Raw genomic sequence first — 8,182 nt, forward strand, 5'->3', positions numbered from 1 at the left:
TTGCCATCCCAACCCAATGGAATGTGCTACGGATATTCAGAAATATAATTCTCTTCTCCAAGAGGAAAGAGTTTATATTTTCCTAGATGGATTAGATGATAGACTCGATAAGATTAGAAGTGACATTCCAGCTAAAACCATTCCCTACCATTGAGCAGGCCTACACATACGTTCGAAGAGAAGATACTCGCCAAACTATGATGGCATCAAGTAAGGAGAATGCTTCTAAGGGTACTGTCATGGCTACTAAAGAAGTTAAATCAAGTCAGCCACAACTGACGAAAAGTGGATCATCAACCAGATCTAAGGGCCAGTCTAGTGAAGGGAAGTGCACCCATTGTGGCAACACAAAGCACACCCAAGATACTTGCTTCAAATTACATTGGTACCCGAATTGGTGGCATGAATTACAAACTAAGAAGAAGTAAGATACTACAAATACGACTGGAAACATGGGTCACGCAGTCGTTGCCACTGCTGAACCTCAATTATCTCTTATTCCTGGCACATATGCTACTACTGTAGACAGTGATGAAGGTAAATATGGCCAAGCTTTTTATACCTCCAATGCTTCTAATGATGATGACTAGATTATCGACTCTGGGGCCACAGATCACGTCGTTTTGACACTTGTGACTTCTCCAAAAGACACCACTATGGCAAACCTGTATTACTAATGCCAATGGAGTTGCACATCTAGTTACTGGGGCTGGAGTTGTATCAATATCACCCGTCTTTGTCCTTATCTCATACTCTTTTGGTTCCATCTTTATCAAATAAATTGATGTCAGTGAGTCAAATTACTAAAGAACTAAATTGTGTGGTACTAATGTATCCAAAATTTTGTCTTATACAGGATATTCTCAGCAAGGAGATAATTGGGCGTGGTACTAAGAGAGGGGGGTTGTACTTCTTAGATGACTTCAGTCCAGCTCAAGCCACTAATGTCAGTAGCAAAGAAGGACAAATATGGCTTTGGCATCGTCGCTCGGGGCATCCATCATTCGGTTATTTACAACATTTATTTCCAGATTTGTTTTCCCATTTACAGAATAAAGACTTAAGATGTGAAACATGTATTTTGGCAAAGAATCATAGAGTTTGTTATCCACCAAGTTTGAAAAAAAAATAGTACTCTTTTCTCCTTGATACATTCTGATGTTTGGGGACCTTCCCCAATAACTACTCTCTCTAATTGTCGTTGGTTTGTGATCTTTGTCGACGATTGTACACGCATGACATGGCTTTGCCTGATGAAGATTAAAGATGAAGTGTTTTCCATTTTTCAAGCATTTCATACTATGGTACAGACCCAATTTTCAGCCAACATACAGGTTCTTCGATCAGATAATGGAGAAGAGTTTATCAATAACAAATTCCAAGCTTATTTTCAACAACATGGTCTTCTTCATGAGACATCATGCCCACAAACTCCACAGCAGAATGGCGTTGCGGAGAGGAAAAATTGCCATGTATTAGAGACTACACGAGCACTACTTCTTGGTACGAATGTACCTAATCGCCACTGGGATGATGCAATGACAACTGCTATTTATTTGCTAAATCGGATGCCTTCCAAAGTCTTAAATTTCAATACTCCATTGAAGGTGTTGTTCACCCATGTCTCTCTGCCTTCAGTTCTTATGCTTCCTCCTTGAGTTTTCGGCTGTGTTGCTTTTGTCCATCTTCATAAAAACCAAAGGACTAAGCTAGATCCCTGTGCCATTCTGTGTTTTTGGGCTACGGATTACATAAAAAAGGATATAGGTGCTTTGATCCTATCATAAATCGTACTTATACCTCCATGGATGTGACATTCCTAGAATCTGAGTCATTCTTCCAAAACAGAATATCTAACTCAGCTCTTCAGGGGGAGTCTACAGTTGAAGAGCCGAGTTGGTTTTAAGGAGGTGAGACAAGTTGGTTTCCAGGAGGTGAGGTAATAACAGGAGTTGAAATTGACAATGGGGAATAGCACTTGAAAATAAGAAACTTGGAGATGTACTTGATAGAGAAGAATCTGACAGTAGAGACAACGATGAACAACTTACCAGTGGAGAGCATGCTACACCAATTACACTCCAATCTGATAATGAAGTGAATGTCACACCCCCTCTCACTCCGGTACCCGAAGGATCTCCTCCTACTGAGAATATTCATGAGGTAAGCTCTCCTATTACTCATCCTCATACTAACAACTTGGATACTTCTATCTATGTTTTGCCTTTTAGGCAAAATCATGGAAAACCACCAAAGAGATACTCCCCTGATGAGCAAGAAAGAAAGACAAGATATCCAATTGCCAATTATGTGTCCACTCAAAAACTACCCAAGCCTATCAAGACTTTTATGCAAGCATTGTCCTCTCATCATATTCCAAGTAGTATTGAAGAAGCTCTGAATGACCCAAATTGGGTAAAAGCAGTTAAGGAGGAGCTGAAGGCCTTGTAGAGAAATAACACTTGGAAGCTAGTTCCACTACCAGAAGGAAAAAAACTAGTGGGATGTAAGTGGGTGTTTTTTATAAAATATAAGGCTGACGGATAGATTGACAGGTACAAGGCAAGGCTTGTGGCAAAGGGATTCACACAAACATATGGTATAGATTACTCCGAGACATTCTTCCTGGTCGCGAAACTGAATACTGTTAGAGTGTTATTATCTCTTGCAACAAATTTGGACTGGCCTTTACATCAACTTGACGTGAAGAAAGCCTTTCTCCATGCCAATCTTAAAGAAAAAGTCTACATGGACATTCCACCCGGCTATACAGTCTCTCTAGAAACTAAATTTGTATGCAAATTGGAAAAGGCACTATATGGACTAAAACAGTCCCTTCAGGCATGGTTTGGGCGATTCAGCTCTGCTATGAAAACATATGGCTATTATCAAAGTAATTCATATCACACAATTTTCCTAAAGCATTGACAAGGAAAGGTAACTGCTTTGCTTGTTTACGTTGATGACATGATTATCACAGGAAATGATGTTGAGGAAATCTCCAAATTACAAGAGCAGTTGTCTGCTGAATTCGAAATGAAGGACTTAGGTGGGCTTAAATATTTTCTAGGGATAGAGGTGGCAAGATCGAAAAGAGGCATATTTCTTTCTTAAAGAAAATATGTGTTAGATTTGTTAGTAGAAATAGGACTGGTGGATTGCAAGCCAGCAGATACTCCAATTGTTCAAAATCATGGACTTGGGTTATGTTCTGATCAAGCACTAGTTGACAAAGGAAGATACCAAAGGCTAGTGGGCAAGCTGATTTATTTGTCACATATTTGCCCTAAAATTGCATATGTTGTGAGCATAGTAAGTCAATTCATGCACTGTCCGAGGGAGAATCATATGGATGCATTTTTTCGGATTTTACACTATCTAAAAGGCTCACCAGGGAAAGGATTGATGTTCACCAAGAATGGTAATCTAAATATTGAAGGTTATACTGATGCGGATTGGGCAGGGACTGTCATAGATAAAAAATCAACCCCAAGATACTTCACTTTCATGGGAGGAAATTTGGTTACATAAAGAAGCAAGAAACAAAACGTGGTGGCATTGTCAAGTGCTGAAGCTGAATTCAGAGGTATGGCTAAAGGACTATGTGAGCTTCTCTAGCTTTGAAAACCTGTTAATAGAGATTGGTTTTTGTACTGTGTCACGACCCAACCTATGGGCCAGATCGGCACTAGGACCTGGGTCATCCTAAAGCCCCCGAGGCCCGTAGTAAGCCTAACTATTCCTCAACCCAACTCTAAGGCCCATTTGGGCCCAATTTTAAGAATTCAACCGGACATAGTCCGACCATAAAATGGACCATTCAACGGGGAGTTTTTGACTCGCCCGACCTGTAAACGCAATATATAATAAATTGGGGAGCTCAGCTCACCCTCCACATAATCAAAATGTCATAACTCAAATAGGAGCTCTGCTCCCTCATCCAATCCCATCATGTATACAGTTAATAATTTTACAAGTCCAACATAACTTTTATAATACAGACCCAAAATAAAAAAAAGTGCTTCTAACACATGCAGAGTCTAAAATTTAACTCAATTGTACAAAATACATTAAATACTATTAATGGACCTGCGAAGAAGAAGAGCAGGTTAGCCACAACAAATAATCCTCCTGTAACCTAGAAAAATAGATGAACAAGAGTGAGCATTCAACTCAGAGAGTAAAATACCAATTTTAATCATAATCTCTATAACTATCTAAAGCTAATGCACCCTGTGGAGTGAAATACAACATTGTCATAATTTTTATATCATAACAGTAAAAAGGCAATTTGGAGCACTCACACACCCAACACTGTCAAGCAATACATATATGGGAGCTGATCCCCTATACAGCCCTCTTAATCTAACCTCTGCCAGCGAATATCTCTCAAGTCGGACTTTCGCTTAATAAATCAAATACGGGGTCCCAGCAAGTGTCTTTCAAGCTGTGTCTACCCCGAAGGACCGGGTCCCAGTGAGTGTCTCTCAAGCCTTGTCTACCCGTCCTGTCCATATCCAATACTATACCACACCCACGCCACACACACACACTGCTCCAAATTACCACAAACAACATCCATGGCACTTCAACAATTATGAATGCAATATAAAATGTGCCTAGTGTTTAATTACATAGATAAATATTTATAAATGATGCATAGGCATGCTTGAACATATAATAATATCGAAATTACAATTAAAATTAATATTTTACTCACAAACTTGAATCGAGGTCACTGCGGTGGCTGGGCAGAGGAGGAAGGCTGTCCCGGCTCACTTGACAATTTCATTGCAATTATTTAATATATTTGACTCAATACAAGTTTAGAAAAGACCAAAGACACCCTAAGTTGTGCTGAAAATCTGGTAGAGTCTCCCCTATACCTATGACCTACCCAACGTGAAAAATGGTTCAAATAACACTTCTAAACTCAACCCATATCTCATCATCATTATATGGCCCCTCTTGGGCCCTCCAAACCAAGCAATAATCACAACATCAGACAACTCAATTATAAGACTTCAAAACTAATATTTTTCAAAAACTATCCAAACTATCTTTAAAAATTCTATAAACCTACCCCGCAGTCCTTAACAGTATTATAAGGCTATTGCAATAGGAATCGTAATTTTCTTATTATCCACGAATATTTTATAAATTTTATTCTAACCCAGTATAAGGCAAAAATTGAGTAATGTAGAGTTCGAGTTTACCTATGCCAAATCTGACAACTGGAACACGTCCAGAACGTCTGAAAACGGTCGAGTTGACCCGGTTCTAAAATGGTTCCAGCAGCTTATCTGCTCGGCCCCAAATTGCAGATCCGGGCGACAATCAAATTTCCACGAAATGAAAGTATATACGCGAAGTCCACAATACCAGGGTTAGAATAAAAAAAAAAATATATAAAATAATTATTTGAAAATTAGGGATGTTACATTCTTTCCCCCTTATAGAAAATTCGTCCTCGAATTTTACACAAGGCAGAACAATGACACATAGTTGCATATCAAACTTATGAGTACTTGCTGCGCATATCCCGCTCTAACTTCCAAGTGCATTCCTCCATAGACTAACTCCTCCACAGGACTAACCATAGGGATTTGCCTTGACCAAAGTTGTCTCATTTGATAGTCTACTATAGCTACTAGTTGCTCCTCAAAGATCAAATTCTCATTTAACTCCACTGTGTCTAGTCGCAGCACATGGGAAGAATCGGGAACATACTTTCTAAGCATGAAAATGTGGAATACTGGGTGGACATGAGAAAGGTTTGGTAGCAATCATAGGAGAAACCTTCAAGAACACGGTCACCCATTGCAAATTTTACATCTTTCCACCTTGGATCTGCATGGATGGTTATAAATTTTTATGTCTATCTGCCCCTGTCGTAGTATGCCAGCTACCATCCTCCTTCTGAGTCTAAACCATCACATCTGACTACTCGTTTACCCCTCTTTTTTTTTTTGTCATCTCTAGTACTCATTATAACTCCACTACTCTCGACTTGATATCTGATAACTTTGATCAACTTTGGCGCTTACCTCACTTTTATTACGCCCTAACGTGTCTCTTGGTGACTTCAGTCCTCATTCCTTTGTTTCAATAATCTCTGTTTCCCAAAAACATGACTTATGTTCGTTACCCTGTAGTATCCTATGAAATGCTTTCCTGTAGCACCTATCATATACATCTCATTCGAAACCTTTACTTGTCCTATGACCTCAATGGTCAATACCTATAAATCTTCTCCCTCCCATGATACTTCAAATTTTCAATCTCTTTTGTGTCATTACTAAGGTCCTTAGACCGGCTCCTGTCCATCTTATGTAACTAGTTATGTAAAGCTCCATCCAAGTGTCAACCATACCCTACACCACTTATTAATATTGGAAAGTGAACTGGGTCTCTTCTCTTATAGGACAAATGTATTTGTATTCCCTGACAACCTAGTTAATGCAACTTTATCATTTCCTACTCCTTCTCTGGAATAGAAATATCTAGACTTCTTCCTAAAGCTTCTTAGTATGTGGCCTACTTCTGACACATTGGCACTTAGATCGAGGCTCTACTACTCCTTTAATCTATCATCTCATAATAACTTGTTTCAAACATCTCTTAGTGTGTTCCTAGCATACCTATTCCTTCTTATCCTCATCATTATAACTAGCTCTAGCGAGCTTTCTTTCTGTCCTTTGGATCTTATCCACATTATTTTCTTATTTCTGCTATAGTTGATATCTTTTCAACATGCTGTACTTATTCCTTAATCTTAGTCCTATCTCACCCTTACACCTTTTCCTTCAAGGATGTCCATCCCATCATCAACTTTAACTTTTTTTTTTTTTTTTTTTTTTTATTTCTTAGTCTTATCTTGATTACTAGTTCCATTACTTCGAGAATTCTAACTTTACGATTGACTCCTACCAGCACATTCTTCACATTATGTAACACTTGTAATTAAACATAGAAAATTCTTTTTGTATCCCCTTTCCCAACTTACTTATCAGAACATTATCATTCTCTACCAGCCTTAGTAGGAAATTGCTCATCCTGGATAGATAGAAGCCCCACAAATTATAAGTTCCATATGAACTAACACGGCTGTGGGAAATATGTGTTATGCCTTAATTCTGAACAAGATACTTCACGTGTCCATTCTCCTTAATAAAATCACATATACTGCCCATAGCTTTCCAAACTTCAGCCTTAATTTTTCCCATTAGCAACAATTTCATTCGCTATAACTCATTAGCAAATAACACTTCCTCCAGCTTATAGTTCAAAAGGGTTGTAAGCCCTAGTAACTAGCTCGATTTAACTCCTGTCACCTCTCTGATCATTCTTTCATACTTAACATTAAGTACACCATTATTGTCATTTTTGCCTTAAAAGATTGGATATGTACTAACGCCCATCAAATTTTCAATTAATTGGGTCACTTTGACGCGACCTCTCTTCTTAACATAATCTCCTAGAATCGAAACACGAGCCTATTTGAAAAGAATGAGAAATGTTCTCCCACCATTTATGGTATACCATTATTTGATAAACAAGATTTAGCTCATACCCCTTAGTCTCCCTTTTAGTTTCATTATTTCTTTGTAATTATTGTGCGTTATTACAAGATATCAGTTGTATCTACCATTTGTTATACTGTTGTCCTGCCTGACATATCATTTTAGAATTTACTATTTCCTTTTTACTCTTCATTTATCTTCCATACTTATAATTATTTATCCAATACTCCTTATACTTAGTTATATTCTAGAAGATAAAAGCACTCACAGATTCTTTCAGATCTACTCCAATCTTACCAACAATCACTCCTCTAATCCATGTACTTCTCAATATCTTATAATTACACCTATACCTATCTTGTCCTATTCTGACCGTTATTAGTGTTCTGCTACATATTATCATACTATTATTTATTTATTTATTATTACTCTTTTTTTTTACATAATTATTCTATCGATCACACTGAAAATATATGTCTAACTTTAATTTTTGACTCTAGGTCTCACCACTCTAAATTTTAATATCAAGCCTCTGTGACATTATCCCTCATCTTGCATATTTATATCCCTTATATTGACTTTTATCCAACTTACTCCTACTGATCTTGCTTCTTTATCTGACAATACAATTTAAGTTACCATAGCACGCTCAATAGTTA

The sequence above is a fragment of the Hevea brasiliensis genome, chromosome 15, assembly GCF_030052815.1.
Source record: "Hevea brasiliensis isolate MT/VB/25A 57/8 chromosome 15, ASM3005281v1, whole genome shotgun sequence".
Taxonomy (NCBI): domain Eukaryota; kingdom Viridiplantae; phylum Streptophyta; class Magnoliopsida; order Malpighiales; family Euphorbiaceae; genus Hevea; species Hevea brasiliensis.